The sequence below is a fragment of the Coturnix japonica genome, chromosome 2 (genome assembly GCF_001577835.2).
Source record: "Coturnix japonica isolate 7356 chromosome 2, Coturnix japonica 2.1, whole genome shotgun sequence".
Lineage (NCBI taxonomy): Eukaryota > Metazoa > Chordata > Aves > Galliformes > Phasianidae > Coturnix > Coturnix japonica.
In genome coordinates this window covers 63,656,541-63,673,573 of record NC_029517.1, presented here as the reverse complement: position 1 = coordinate 63,673,573, position 17,033 = coordinate 63,656,541, and the positions used below count along the sequence as shown (strand labels likewise).

General features: G+C 37.8%; 1 long non-coding RNA gene across 1 annotated transcript; it reads left to right on the top strand.

The window, feature by feature from the left end:
* The first annotated feature begins 430 nt into the window (after positions 1-430).
* Positions 431-16,370, top strand: LOC107309666. The gene is made up of 3 exons (XR_001553277.2): positions 431-687; positions 2,308-2,525; positions 10,955-16,370. It is a non-coding gene; the product is annotated as an uncharacterized LOC107309666 (long non-coding RNA).
* Positions 16,371-17,033: the final 663 nt, after the last annotated feature.

Below are 17,033 nucleotides of genomic sequence, written 5' to 3'. Positions count from 1 at the left end.
GCAAATAAACAAAAAAGACCTCTGAGAATTTTGCTGAAATTTTATGGGGAATATAAAAGGGCCACCAGGATTTTTGGAATGGGCTTAAAATTTGGAAAGGCTTGACTTTCTTTCAAAGATGTGCTACTCTCCATCTTAAGATGATTTGTCATTGTTAGCTTTAGAATTTGTCATTTGTGATGCTTTAGAAAACAAGACAAAACAAAAAAAAAAACAAAACAAAACCAAAAACATTGCACAGAAGTGTATACAGAAGTCTCAGGTGTCAGTGGCTGCATTTCTCAAAGATTCTGTAATTAGAATGCGTTCCAGACTGAGGCTGAGCAGGATTTTCCTTGCAACTCCAGCTCTATGTCATACTGGGCTGCAGTCCAAGGCTGAGCGCAAAAGCTCTGTTTCTCCCACCTACTCTCAACAGGAAGTGAGAAGGAGGAAGCTGCACTATTTAAAAGCAGAATGTGCAAAAAGCTGATCTGCCTGGAGATGAGGAGCAGATAGGAACCGAGATACCAGGATGCAGAGAGAGAGTGATAGAAGAAGGAAATGGGGGAAGTACAGTGATAAAGACAGCAAATGGCACATGAAAAAGGAGGTGAAGAAATTCTGAGCCAGCAAGAATAAAAAAAGAAGAATAGATGACGAAATGTTGGCAACTGTGAGGAAGACTGACGGATACACTCAAACTAGGTGAGAAACTGGTGCTGGAAGTCAGTTTATAGAGAAATCTGTGGTGGAGAATTTAAAGGGGCCAAAGGAGACAGAACAGATTCGAAGTCAGAAAGGAAAGGAAGTAATGAAAATAAGAGATTCTGAGCAATGCAAATAGAGATGGAATGAGGAGCAAGGTTAAGAATAAGACAAGACTGAGACAGTGACGGGTAGAGCCATTAGCTGTGCTTTGCAGGAATAAATACAAATATCTGTGTGCTGCGGATGTGTATTCAATCAGGAGCCCAATAACCTTAAATAACTCTAACAATCCAGACACTGTCAAAAAAAAGGTTGGAAACCATCCATCAGAATATATTATCATATTGCTGCAGTCCACACAGAAGATAGAAAATATTACTTCTAGTTATTCTATTAGCTTAAATGTCAGGAAGCCATGTGGGATATCTACATTTTCCTAACCCATTGATAAAACATGCTCATAACATTTAGGTGTGACAGCTGGAACATGTGGGGGATGTTTTATTTTATTTTTTTTCTAGTGTAGTTCAAAATAGTGCAACTTATCTACACATTGAACAACATGATGAAACTTTGTTAAGATCAAGTATTTGTAAGTTAAGAAATGGAAGAATTAAAGCTATACAGCCATGCAGACTATGTATTGGCTCCTTTGTGTTTTGGTGGACATGTAATTGTATGACTGTTTATCTGTCTTATTTATTTTACAGTGGCAGTATACACCTTGTAGCTTGGAAATTCTCTGTGTAGTTCTTAGAAAGTTACTAGAGTACTACAAGCTTTTCTTATGTAGACCCGCTTTTTCTGGGTGCCTCACCTGAAATCCTGTGCTCCGAATTTACTGAACTGTTGCACATGTGAGATATCAAAAGATAAGGATATTCATATAAAAATTAATTGCTCAAGATTTGGAACCTGGAATTGAGCACCTCAAATTAGAGGCTAGTTTTAACCTATTCTCTACAGATAGCAGGGGTAGCTATATCACTTTGACTACAAGAGTTATAAAAGTAAACATATTCATATGTGTGAAGCACAGAGTACAGTGATAAAAACCACTGAAATGATCACGAGGAAGTTAATCATACTGTTATCAGAGCATATTTTGAATATTGTGAAATAAATAAAGCAAATGGGCTCATACTGAAGTAGAAAAAGAAAACAAAAAGTAAGAAACTGTTTAAAAACTACTTGTCATCCCTGAGTGCTGATAGAGCAAAAAAATCTTGGCAGAAAACTTCAGTACGGACACACAACTAAAAGCTTTTGTACATGAGAGAGGAGTTCAGTTCTGACTTCTTGTACTTTCTACCTTTAGATGGTTTGACTTTGCACCTTGAATGACAGCCTCAGAGACTATATTCCAATATACTTTATACTTGCACCCAAGGACTTAGCAATACTGCATATTATACATATGTAATTGCCAATATCACCGAAACCCCAAGATGGCATTATAGTTTTGTTTTACAAAACTGTTTGAAAACAAACATACTTTTGTTTTTAATGTTACGTGCTGCTAAAATGTTTAAAAAACCCTTCTTTCTCTCTCTCTTCCTCTCTGTTTCCTTTTTTTTCTCCTCCATACTTTACAAATACCTTCTTCAAAAACTGCAGGACTAGCTCTGGCTCAGACAGCTGCAGAAACAGCTTGGCTTCAGACATTTACCACAGCAGATTTGCTTAATCAAACAACCATCAGAGCAGCTTTGTTCCAAGCAGTTGCCAAAAGCCTGTCATGCTACAACTTCAAAAAGCTGTTCCAGCAGCTTTACTGCACACACCAGAGATGCTCATCGTGCATGGAGGTGACGTCATACATTTCTGAGTCGGAAGTAAGTCCAATGATATTAATGTCCTACGTAATTCTATGGCATAGGTTTATCCATCTAATTAAGGTATTTGGAGGAATGCATGTCAGACTTTGGAGTCATGGCCATTTTATCTAATTTGTATCTTTTACAAAAAAGAAATACTTCTACAGTCAGCCTGTGTATCCAAACACAAATGATTTAAGAGAGTTTGAAGAAAATCCTTTCAACAAATTTGAATAAGTAATTTTAAACCAAAAGCCAACTGAGAGCCACTGGAATAAAAGACTGAAAAGTAAGCTGTATGCCGTATGCTCATTGAGTTTGAGACATCAACATCTATCAAACTTTTGTGGTTTCAGTATATCGTTAAACCTGTACTAAAGCCTTCAGTGATATGCATTCTAGCAGCTGCTAAGAGAAACCTGCTCCAGAGTTTTAATACGTCTACTTTATGCAAGTTTTCCCAACTGATAACCTGATTCTTTCTTCCCCATGTTAAGTCCACTATTTCTTGTCATACAAGAAGTCTTATCTTCATGGACTGGGAGAGCCCTTCTCTCTAGAAGTCTCTTCTTTAGGGCACACAATGACTGTTCTTTCAGTCTTCTCATGCTGAACGTATTTTCTTGACTTATAGTCATTCTCGCTGCTGTTCTCTGGACTATCCTTAGTAGTTCACTTCTTCCTTGAAGATCAGTACCCTGAGCTGAACACTGCAATCCAGCTGAAGTGTTGCCAGCTGTGAGAAGATTAGAAGCATTTCTTCCTGTGATTTGCAGGCTGTGCTCTTCTTAAGAGAACTGAGCACACAGATGATGCCAAAGAGGTTAAGCACTGTATCCTAAATGTCATGGGCACTTACAGCTCATCTGGGAATACTCAACAACTATGCAGGAAATATATTTGATCAACTAATAAGATTAGATCTTGAACATGTAAAAAGTTCTGCTAAGAATAAATATTTGAAGTCTTAAAACATGCACACCAATTTCCCACAGTGTATTAACTAGCCTAGCAGTGAAGTACTGATTTTCTCTTTTGAACCTATATTTTTTGGAAGTTTAGAAATAATGGCTACAGTGATAGCAGTTAAATATTCATGTTTCCAGGGGATCTGAGTTTACTTTGTTAAATCTCTTATGACTTGTCAGCTATTTTTCTTCTGTGCTTCAGAAAATTACGAACGTTAGATGACTTATCTTTCATGGTAGACCTCATGTTTGGGCATATCTGTCGTGCTGGGCTCTTTCTGATACACTTCTCTCCCACAGACTTTACTGAATAAATTTAGTTGTTTCAGCTAGTGCTTTAAGATATAGGACACAGTTTAACTATCTAGCTATTATATCCAGTGTCTGTTTTGTCTGAAGGAGAGTGGAAACTATGAGCTAGGTCTCTGAGTGTCAGAGGCAGCCCCACACCAAAATTTATAGCACTGGACTTCCAGGTGCCATGCCTTCACACTGAGTTTCCTAAAAGATAATAGAATGTCTTGGGTTGGAAGAGACCTCAAGGATCATCTAGTTCCAACTTCTATGCCGTGGGCAGGGTTGCCACTCACTAAAGTTGGATGCCTCTACCTCAGAACTCAAAGATGCAGGAAAGCAATAATGTCAACAAAAAGAACACATGAGTCTGGAGACGCTCTCTAACCTTAGTGATTGCTGTCAGGGTATTACAAGAGACTCTTGTTATTTACTACCTTGAATTAACATTTGGGCTCACATATTTCAGTGAGGGGGATAGGCAGAAACTCAGTTCTAACCAATAGCTCACTGGTTAGCTTGAAGACAGAAAAAGAGCCATTAATTCCTCTCACTGAAGCTGCTTTACTTCCCTGGGAACAATTAAATATTCATTAGGTAAAAAAGAGAGCATTACCTTATTGCATAGCATTCCTGCTAAGAGAGAAGAGGCCTCCAAGCCTGAGTTGATGAAATTTTAAGTATCCCATATTAACTAATCATGAGAGCAGGGACTGGAATCTGGGCCTCTCTTTTCTAAGGTGAGAGAATGCACCACTGAGCCATCTTACCATACCACATTTCATATTCCTTGTTCTTCTCAGCTCTCTCTCAGTTTTAACAAATATTTTCCTAATCTGTGCACAGTGAAAACATGTAGAAAGAATGGATGTTGAATGCCTTCACTCAGGAAACCAGACAGATCTGAAATTAAAACATGATTTTGGAAGGTGTGAAATGCCCATTCAAAAAGAAGAATGAACAAAAGGAGTTGATTCAAAAGGGAGAGGAATGAACAAAAGGAGTTGTGTCTTCCCTGTCTAAGCTGAATTCTTTAGCTGATGAGTAAAAGGGCACAGTGAGTGTTGAAAGCTCTCCAGCCATGTCTCTGTAATGGCCTGATCCAACATTTCTATATTTAGTGTGTTTTCTGAACTGGATTTTAGATGCAAGTTAAAGGTGAATACCTTACTTGAGAAATACAAGGCTCAGACATCAACCTTCCCAATTTCATTCATTTGCCACACAGTAAACAGTGAATACCTGGGCATCTAGAGATTTCATATGCTTTCTGGTGAAGAGGCATCTAAACGAGGATTCTGGGTGCTTAAATTTAGGATTTCAACAACTAAATACTCTTGGAGAACACCTCCACATACAATATTTGACCATAAATATCTTGCATGTATACCTTAGCATTTTCTCATACTGAAGCATACTGGCTTCAGTACAATAAATCTTTTAAAGCTGACCCTTTTTATTTGTCAGATTATTTCTGGGATCCAAAGTCTGAGTAGCTGTTTTCAATTCACTGTCTAGGAGCTTGTGTAAAATGATATATTGTCCTGCTTAGCACTTGGAATGTTGAATTCAGTAACAGCCATATGTTTTAATTTATTGTTTTTATTATTCTCACATTCCCTCCTAAGCTTTAGTAACATGTATATTGCCTTCTGTAATGGTCACTGATTGCATGAATTTTGAGTTGGTGTGTTATTCTGTAAAATAAGAGATGTTTTGAAATAAATAGAACAGGGTTGAAAGAACTGTGGAAATCAGTGTATTTGTAATTTCATTGGGGATAGTTTCACCAGGCTTTGAAAAAAAAACAACAAAATTTACTTTAAAGATTACTTAGCACATGTCCAGTGAATCTGTACCATAACTCTGTTTTGATTAGAAATGTATTTGGACAGTGCATAGGACTATCATTTGACTGTCCTTGGTTTTGCACCAGTCAGCTCATACAAAGAATTCATTTTCTGAGAAAGAAAATAGGGCAGCAGTGAAATTCACAGATACAAAATAAGCTGAAACGACCAGTTTTACACTGGAATATAAGGGTCTGCCTACACGGTTAAGTGGAACCAAAATAACAAAATGGTTTATATTTTATGCATACAGTTATGGTAGTTCAGGTCTTCATGAATGCTATAATTTTAGAACAACAGTGTTCAATTGTGAAATAAAATAGATTTTAAAAGTAAATTATTTAGAAATAAGGCAACCTCATTCTGAATGAAAACACTTACAGACAGTCAAAATCCTTCATTTAGACAAGGCCAAATTCCTGCCTCGGATATTTCACATTAGCTGTTCATAGGATGTATGACAGCCGTATTGAGCACAGTAATCAAAAAAAGCTTCTCCTGAAAGACAAAAGACAGTCCTTTTCCATTGGACTGTTGGTGTCTATCCTCCGAGGACCAAAGTGTTGCTATAGCTGGAATGTGTGAAATGAACCTAAGAAAAGTTCAGGTAACACTAAAAATATCAACATAGTGTAGTGGGATGATCCTAGCAGCTCTTTAACAACACAGTGTAATTTGCTAATAACATGTGGGAAAGGAGAAAACAAGCATTTGTGCAATTATTCATTTCCTTATGAAATAAAAGCTATGCAAGTACCTCTCTTTTAAAAAAATGGTGGTTGTGCACTTGAAGTTCTCAAATAAATCTTTTCTGCTTTTGAAAGATTTCTTGGATGGCTTAGATGAACGGGTGTGGACGGCAAGATTTTGGTCATTAATCAGAGGGCTCGATTTTTCACTAGAGCATCCTTTCATACAAATATTTGAGCTGAATAAGCATTTGAAGTAAAAGGAATGTGAAGTTGAGTAAAACTATTTCCTCTTTCAATTAAGTACATTTCACTCGCATGGTTGCTTGCATTACAAATGAATCACAAATTTTTAGGGCAATCAAGATCAGACTTTTTCCCTTGAAAATATAATAAATAAAAGCCCCAAACATTCCTCTTCAAAATGTCTCTTATTCTTGGAAGAAAACTCTTATCCCATACATGACAAAGCAGCAACAGACAGACACAACCTGCCTTCCCCAGTTTTTGCAGACACCTTCTTGCCTAAGCTTGCATCTGCAGACAAATCAAATTACATTGGGAGATCCTCAGGAAAGCACAAGCTCAGCTTTAAGAACGTGCGTAACTTTTACTGTCTTCTGCAGATCTGAAGCATATGTTAATACGCTTCTTTGCACAGGGATGATTTCCTGAAATAGGACTGAAGTCTGTTATCAGATACTGCAAGTTTCACAAGTTCTAACTTCCCCACAACCTTCAGTATGGAAATGTTGCAAGAGGCACCTGTGGCAATCCGCAGGCAGTGCCTTCCCTTTTGAATCAGATATATCCAACAGCTCAGAAAGTGAGAGAACTGCAGCTGCAGGAATGAGCTTCTGGAGAGGAAAAGAAGTTGAGTGATGTAGATAACTCTGTAACTGTGTATGACAATATTTCATGTAGAAATTGTGCATGCGGTTAACCCAATGCTATTTGTCAAATTCCAACGTAGTCAATTACAAGCATTACCACATATTCAAGGCTTATCTGTAATTTGTAAGCTGTGATTGATTTTAGATGTGTTTGCATAATCACAGAACCAAAGAATGGCCTGGGTTGAAAAGGCCAACAATGATCATCCAGTTTCAACCCCCCTGTTATGTGCAGGGTCACCAGCCACCAGACCAGGCTGCCCAGAGCAACATCCAGCCTGGCCTTGAATGCCTCCAGGGATGGGGCATCCACAGCCTCCTTGGGCAACCTGTTCTAATCTTCTTCTATATTCTATTCTTCCTTGGAGCAATATGTATTTTCAGTCATTCAGAACCAAGCACATTAGTATTAATCTGTGTAAGGAATATCTTTCCACTCCATATTTATATATATATATATATTCTTCCTGTTTGTACAGCATAACTTAAGAGCTGTGTCTTTCTGCTGGTTGATAAACATTATTACAACTATCAGCTGTAGAGAGAGATTGGAATATACTTTCTTCCCAATTCAACAGTGTAAGAGAATTGTCAGGGCTGCACATCTCATATTTTCTGTGTGGGAAGAACCATGAACACAACATTCATTACTTTATAAGCAATAGTACTTACATAACTACTGAAAGTCCTGCTTGCTCAAAAGTTTGAGTGACCATCTGACTTTTAGTTTAATGAATAAATACTCTTTTCAGTAATCTGCAGGTTTTACCTGCAGATGCAGAGAAGATAAAGCCCTTGGTAGTAGTCAGCATGGACTGTGAGAGCAGGGTTACAGTTCAGCTTCATGATATGAGAGGGAGTTTTGATCCTAAACTAGAATTTCACTTGACAAAATATTTTATCATAGACAAAATTACTACACAGACTCCGGTATAGAAAGGGAGAATGGCAAACTATCACTGGACTTCTGAGATTGCTTCTAGAGCAAGCACAGAATAATGCCTTTTTAATTTTCTTTCTTTCCACCAGTGAGAATCACAGAATCACAGAATGACCCGGGTTGGAAGGGACCTCAAGGATCATGTAGTTCCAACCCCTCTGCCTGGCAGGGCCACCAAACATACGCCTTTGTTCCTTGATACTTTCAAAAACTACATAAATAAGCTTTATACACAACATAAACAAGACAAAATATTCAAAAAAGCTTTAAGTTTTGGTTTCAGGTCAGTTTTTGCAAGCTACTGCTATTGGCTACCTTGAAATTCTCCCTCCTTTTTGAGTAAATATTGATGTCGTTTCTCATTAATCTTTATAATGCCTTGCTTATTTCCATTTGGAAACTTGAAAGTTGTGGTTCACGGTAACGTTTTGCCACATTCAATTATATTTTCTGATACCCGGGGAGCACCTCAGAAGAAGGCTTATTTAGAAGTCCTTCTCACCCCCTGGTTGTATTACATTGTGGGAACTCTGATTTAAAAGAAACAGCAAACAAACCAACAAAATAGATCTAAATGTTCCTAATATACTGGTGAACTGAGTAGCATTAAGTGCTACCAGCAAAGAGACTCCAGTGTTAAAGCAATCTGAAGCTGCAGGCCCTAAACCAGTGGAATCTGAAAGGTTTTGCAGATGTGATGTGGTCATTCTGTGTTGATGCTGTTGGTCATACTGTTATCACAGCACTGCTCCCAGACACTGGCAGAACCTCTATTGGGAGACATCTGCCTTGCTCTTCTAAACAAAGTTGAAGTGCTATGATGACAGCTGAGCAGAAAGTGAAGAAAAAGGGAAGACAATAGAAATCTGAAAGAAATATTGAAGATATAAATGGAAGCAACTAACAGCTAACCACTGTCAAGATTCAGACCAGAATTTCACAGAAGTTAGAAAGCACAGCTACAAGAGGATTCATTTTTATCCCAGCTAAGGTGCAGTAAATCTTCAAATACATTCAGTGACTATATTTACACCAGCATAAATGAAATCAGAATCTGCCTTGAATACCTAAAGTAATTTTAATTTACCTACCTTGTCCATTTATGCTACAATAGCTTCTTCACAGCTGCATGCTTCAATCATACAACATAAAAAGAACTGATTATGGCAAAACCACAAAAAAAAGTTAAACACTGAATGTAACAGCCTGCAGTCAGTTTACTTCTGTCAATGGCAAGAGAAGAAAAGTTGCTCTCAGTGCACCCTGGTCTAATGTTTTTCATTAGAAGGAGAGCAATGATGCATCAGTTTTTATCTCTATACAACATTCCCTGGCCTGGCAGTTAAAGGAATTATTACTACACACAGAAACTGATTTTTTTTTTGAGAACACTGTGTATGTTATTTTCTCTGTTGTTCTGTGTATTGAGCCTTGCCCCACTCATGTACAACTTAGTCCCTATGGAAAAGCTACTGAAAATGGTATGGATTTGTAAAGTACCAAGTACTTTGTATTTTGCATAGAGCACATAGATAAACTGAGAAACAGAGTATTCTTCTGGGCTGTCTAAATCCACCAGATTAAGAACCAGCATGACTGGATTGAGGAACTGCTCACATACAATAGTTGAATTCCTCACATACAAAACTGGACAACTGTCCCCACACACACACTTTCCAGATGCAAGAGATTTCACTGCAGACCAAAGCCTGGTTCTTCATTACAGATACAGCTCAAGTATTACAGAATATGTACACTGAGGCATCCTTGCCACTGTTCTGCTACAGACTGGATGGTGCTGGAAAAGTGGACTTTTGAGGGACACACAACTTGAATCTGCATGACTTAGAACAGATGGAGGATAAGAACAGCCTGCTGTGCAAATGACATTACCTTATCCAAATGTATGTGGCGATGTGCCAAATGTGTGGGTGTCCTGGCCTTCAAACACATGAGAAGAATAAGTGTTACCTTTACCAGCATTGTACTTTACTGTATTTTCACATAATTTAAGTGTTTGGTTTCTTTCCTTCCTCAGACTATGAGGCTTGGGAAGATGGTATATGTGCTTCAGTGTATAGCAGTAGCATTTCTCCCCAACATATGATTATTTTCTAAGGTGCTAAAGTATCTGTGGCTGAATACATGAATGCAGCAAAACTATTTAGTCACAGAATGAACATAGGTGAAAATATGCAAAAGCACAGGAGAAACAAAGAGATTGCACAGACATCTCTCTGTGCTAAAAAAATCTATTTAGAGAGAGAGATTTCCTGCAACAAACATGACAAAGAAAGAAAATAGTGAAAGAAAATAGTAGAACTGTCTATAATTATAACCACATTACCAAATTATGCAATAGTCAGAACTTATGGTTACCCCATTTTGGAGGGAAAACATCTGTTAATGCTTCTTTTTCTTTTTTTTTCTGTTTCTGAGCATCCATGTCTTCCTACTGAGATCTGGCTTGGATTATTTCCAGGAGCTCCTTTATAGTTTCTTTTCCCTAAACACAGTGGTTTTGTTGTGGTCTTCCTCTGTTTTTTGAGGGTAAAGAGGACTATGTCTGTGTTTTCTATCCCAGTTTCTCTCCTTAAAGCCAGGATTTCATCCAAGGATCTGGGATAACCAAATTCAGGCCACAGAAGAACAAGATCCTTTTCCCTAGATATGAATGTTCTTGCTGCTCTCTGTCTGCTCTCAGCAGAGCCTTAATCTTCTGTGTCAGCAAATGTAGCAAGGAAGATGACATTATTTTCTCACTAACTTGCTTTGACACCCTAAATATGGATTATTCTTTCTTCCCATTGCAGAATTTGAGCACAGCTTCCCTCAGCAACCGTTTCATGTGCACTTAAACCTTTCCCCAAGGGCAAAGTCCCTCAATTTTAGAGCAGACCAGACATCAGTTTGTGTCTACCCTCCATCACCATGAAACAACAGCAGCAGTAGCGGATGAGGAGGAAAAAGACATCCACAGCAAAGGTGAGAAGCCTTGGCAGCAATAACAGGAAGAAGTCAAAATAAGAAAGAACTACTATACTGCTGTGGTGTTTGAGCACCAGAAACTGACTTAAGACCTTTGAATGCAATTCCAGAGGTGCTACCACAGGACTGCTCAGATGCAGGGAAGAAACAAAGGAGTTAACTGGAGAGCAAAATGCTTGTGAGCAACAAGACCTTTTCTGTTTCAAAGGAAAATTCCATGCTTTCCCTTCTGGTTGGCCTGCCGTAGCGGATATGCTTTTGGAGTACAGCATGTACAGTGCATAAGCAACTACTGGCATTCATGGTTGGCTTCCAAATCAGCAGTGCTTAAAAATACAAAGTGCAGAATCGGTTCTTTCTTCTATCCTGGGTTTTGTTGTTGCTGTTTTTGTTGCTATTGTTGTTTTTATTTTGAAACAGTATTTGCTCTCTTAAAAACATGAATACATAATTTTAACCCTTTGCAACTATTTCTCTGTTCAATCTAAATGTTCTTCCTTCCCTTCTGATGTCAGTGGAAGACAGTTTTCAGTTTACTGTAAAGAAACAGCACTATAGCTGACTACAGGAACCAACACTTCTGAAGACAGCAAATAACATCTCAGAGCCCACCCGGAGCAATGCCAGAAGGTACGCTTCCTCTAACACAAGTACAGTCAGCATGTTGCCTGAGTATTGGAGGCTCTGTGTGAAACTTGCTTTAAAGAATGTAACTAAAGGAGGTGACAAGCAAGGATCAGTCTGAGAATTTGGGCTTCATCTTGAGAAATCACTTCTCCTAATCAGCAAAATATTTACTGTTATCCATACTCACTTCCCAGGTCAATGTGTCTTGCTGGAATTAAATGACATTGCTATAGTTATCTTTTATATTATTTCACTGTCTACTCATGCTGGGGGCAGACAGAGACACTGAAGATAATTAGGAATGGAAACCTCCAGCGTGAATGAAGATGATTATTACTCAAAGCCAAGCAGCAGCTCAGTACGTCCTTGAAAAATGTTAAAAACATGGAAGTGTTCAAGAATGAATTGGTCAAAAAAACTGAGCAAGGATGAGGAAATTGCTCTCTCCAAAACTGTGGAGAGAAGAAAACCAAAGGACAGGATGGCAGCAGGGCATAAGGCCCAAGGGAGGGACCTTCTTGTATTCTAAACCAGCTTCTCTATGTAGCTGTGATGTGAGTGGCAACATTCACATATAGCATGGCTGCAGTTTAGTTAGGATGCACGTAACCAAACAGGGAGAACAAAGAGTTTTTTAGCCTTTATGTCTATGTATAAATGCGTCTCCACAAAGAAAAGGGTAAATATTCAGGTTGTCTTAGTTACTCAGTAATCTCAAGTAAAAGAGAAATGAAACACATTAAAAAATCCAGAGTGATGTATCATGAGAAAAAGTCTGTTTCAGACTATCCAGGTTTTACTTTATGGGCACTTAAAAAAATGTACATGGCCTCCTACTAGCAACACAGAAAGTTCACAGCCTTGGTTATTTCCCTAGGCCTACCTCTATCTCACTTCAGGGCAGCCATCCAGTGTTGCTGTCCCTGAACCAGCCTTTCTTGCAAAGATAAGCTCTTACTGGTAAAATTGATCACACCACAGAAATCAAACCTGTCCTGTTTTCTTTTACACAATTGAGAAGTATTTGCTCCCATAGAACTCCTCTGCTTAGACGTAAAACAGCAGGAAAAAAATATATATATATATACAGGCCTCATTTATATAGATCATTGACAAAATGAAAAAGCCTGGCCTTCATTTCAGTGGGGCCAGTGAACACTTGCTAATGAAAGTCCTCTTATCTTTTTTGTTTTGGGAAAATGCACAATAGGAAAGATGTCAGCTAAAACAATCTTAAATATGCTTTTGCTCTTACTTCAGGAAAGAAAAATCATGTTTCAAACTGTTTCTGCTTGTCAGAATTAGCACATGAACTGCCTGAAGAGAAACATGAATAAAAATACTGTTCCTCTTTTCTGTTCCCACTTGAAACTTCACTGCAACGTGGTTTATATATATATATAATATATATTATATATATATATAATATGTATTTATTTATTTATTTATAAATATGTGTGTATATAAACACACACACACTTTTTCTCACAACGGGGAAGATCCTAAAATGCTTTCTGTTTAAATATGAAGGCAATAGCATGCTGTCTATTCTGTACTTACTATTTGCTTGACTCTAGTAAGGTTGCTATTGAAACAAACCAACTTCATGTCTTCTATGTTGTATTGATTCAACTTGAAAGAACTATGTTTGTTTAAATAACCTTTGAACCTCAAGAAATTTGCAGGATGTTCTGTCAAAGTCTTCACAATGTTTCAGGTATTGTGAAGACATACAAAAATGCTAAGAAATTCTAAATAAAGGGCAAAATCAAGAAAATACACACAGAAAAAAAAAAGGAGGGAAAAAAAAAAAAAAAAAAAAAGATGTTTTGCACTTTATTTGCAATTGTATTTCATCATTTTTCTTCCAGTCCCATCTTTTGTCACAAATCCTATGCTGTAGGATCCCAGGGCTTCTTCAGTTTTCTAGACTTAACAACTCTACTCTCCAGAGATTTTCCTATTTTCTTTAGCATTTCTTCTTTCCCTTCCTGTCCAAAGCCCTTGCTGAAAGCCTTCAACAAATCAAATCCTTGACAGCAAATTCTTTTATCTTCATTTTAGAAACTTGTCACCTATGTTTCTGTAGAATGATATTTTAAACTAGCCTAGCAGAGTGATTTATAAGCTTAGAGACTGCTTGATTTGACCTCTTTCACCTTGAAAGGACATGTAAAAGGAAACAGAGATTCATCTTCTGCCATTCCATGGGCTCCCAAGCTTCTTTTCATTGAGAACAGGACATGATCATTTATCCCGAGTGAAATATTGCTGGTTACAGATGCTCTACTATCTCTATAATATATTGTGTTTTAACTTACATTTTTCTCACAATCCAGTGATGTTAAATGCAGTAACAGGTAAAAGCCTCCAGTACCTCCATTTTTTCCTTCATCAGTGGTTTGCCAAAGCATCAGTATTTAGTTGTGTCTTCTTGACGTTTTACTTTGACACCTACATGGACAAATAAGCTAAAAATAAGAGAGCTTGTATTTTTCTTTCTACTTGTTACCCTAGACGTTATATAGCGATGCAGGGAGGGGTTTAGAATTTTAGAGCAAGCATATCTTTAATAAAGAGCAGCACCAGAAGCAACAATAGTCATATGTAACCAGCCACACTGAGTTAGTTTCAATGGAATAAATGAGAATTCAGTCTTAGGTGTTCATGTAATCTAACCAATCTAAAGTGTTAAACCATTTAACACGGTTTGTGGTTTTAAGTACAGAGAGCTCAGCCTGCTCAGTCACACAGTAGCTGCACAAGAAATTCATGCTAAAGCTGGAAAGTATACTGATTAGTACTTACAAAAACAAAACACAAAGCATTTGAAAATTGAAAACAAATGGTTAAACAAGAATAACTTAATCAAAATATGTCAGAGTCCTTCTACCAGATGCAGGTTATTTGTTTAGAATCCATTATGCTAGCCAGAAGTCCTTAGCAACAAGAAAGGCTTAATTCTCTTACTCATCTTTCAGTTCAGGACTGTAGGAGTAAAGATTGATTTCCTGCTTGATAATAAATATAGACATGGCAAGAGAAAAGACAGAAGAGTGGAAAGCAGGGGAGGTGTAGCGGTTGCTGAGCCCTTCAGAATGGAAAACACTTTGGAGAAGCAAGTTACCTTTGGTAACTGCCAAACTGGAGTCCAATTCCCTTGGTGGTATAGGATACCTTTCTGGCCAAATCAGGTTTTCTTTCATCCATCATTCTTCATTTTGCAGAGAAGCGCAGATATTCTCAGCTGACATTGAAAGCAGAGTGACAGAAAGTGAGAGACCGAAATAAAAGATAACAAAGGGAAACAGAGACTCAGAAAACGTGGAAAGACAAGGCAGCATCTCACTTCTGTCAGGTTGTGGGTTTGTTGGAAACAACAAGGTACACTGTTTGATGGTCTGTGTCTGGTGAAAGCTGCCCAGTGGAGCTGAGAATCAATACATGTCCTTTCCTCAATAAGTCCTTTAGAAATCTCTTTTACCCTATTGGTCTCTGGTTTCTTTCTGCTTTTATAGGTTTGCTGGATGATGTGAGATTGAACAGGCCATCCCTTCTTTATCTCATTCATATAATTTGGTCTACTAATTTCTCATTTCAACCTTTCCTTGTCATTCATACGTCATCTTCATGCTACCCTTGACTGTATAAAGAGGATGTCTTTGAATGAGTGATTGTTGTCTCCATTTCTTCTTTCTTCTGTCATCTTTAACTGTTGCAGTTAATTGCAATGCTTTATGAACTTCTATGAGTTTCTCAGAGATGATTCCAAAATTACAATGGACATGTGGTCTCTAATTATCACAAATGCATGGAGGAGTCAACAAGTGAGTAACAAACTCTTTCATTTCAGCCACGGATGCTTACTGGAATGTGAAATACCATTAGAACATTAAAATACCCTAGTAAGGCAAAAAGGGAACTAAGGATCCTGATGTAGCTACTACAGCCAAAACTCTTTTATATTCCAAGAACAAACTTCAGGATTTCCACTAACCACTATAAAGTTCAAAGCAGTCTATCCAGCCCTTTAGGCTGGTGAGTCTTTCTCCATGGTAAACATGCCCAATGTTTCACAACATTCTCTCAGAGATGGCAGCTAGCCACCTGGCAGTTGTTCTTATGAAAGGTTTTCTTCATTTTAATTATAAAAATATCCTAACAAATGCCTCCCTTGCCTATTATGCTGCTTTTAAGATACAGTTCAATGTGATTTATGAGGGGGTAAATTAACACATTCCTGCTATGGTCATTATAGCTATAGTTGATTGGGCAGTATCAAGAGCCAGTTTTTTTTGCAGTTTAGGTACCAGAAGCATTTGATCACATTTACACAGACGACATTCAGTACTGCCACTCTTATAATAAACCAACTTGTCAGTGCCAGCTATTTAATTTTGTAAAGCCACTACCCACAATTTATTAGTGATGGCATTTCAAGCCTGAAGAGTCGTATATTTTGGGGACAGTGAACATCCTTGAAACAAGCTTATGCTAATGTCTTATATCTTGCAATTGGGCAGAATAGGAACATTCATGCAGAGAGTGATAGCTGCTCAGCTGAGCTTTGCAGCTGCTCTCTTCTTCTACAATCATCTGAATGAAATTCACATATCCCCTTAATATAATTTAAAAAAAAAAAAAAAAAAAAAAAAAGAACTAGATCTGGAACTATATCCAGAACCTTTTGCTTCAATGTATGGTCAATACATAGACCCACATCAGTGCCTCCTGGTGCTTGCATGAATTTTACTATTGACTTCAGTAGTTGTATGGTTAGTACTCTGTACACTAGGGGATGACTGACGAGTTATTTAATTAACTAGTTTAAGCAGCATTAACAATAAGCTCAGCAGTACCCAATGGATTTTCTGCTTTAAATATACTGTGCACTTTCCTATTTATAGTAAACAACAGCAGTGGGATTCATCTGTCCAAATATAGATTCTGCACTGTAGGTGTCTGTATCTGAGTTAACTGTCTGGGCTCCCCTTAGAGTTAAGAGTACAGGCTTTCTGAGGGCAAAGCTTCCCACATCCCATTTCCGACATCTAAAATAGATTAAACAAATCACCTTCATTTAGGAGATAGAGCACAACAACCTATTTCTGTCTGTTCATTATCGAGGGAGTTGATGGCAATGGTATAAATGCCTACTTCAAAGATACTACAATAAAGAGAGAAACGTGCCCCAAAGTGACACCAAGAAGTCCCTGTTTGTCATGCAGACCCTATGTTTCTTCACATAAGCCATTCACCACTTTGTTGCCCTTGAAT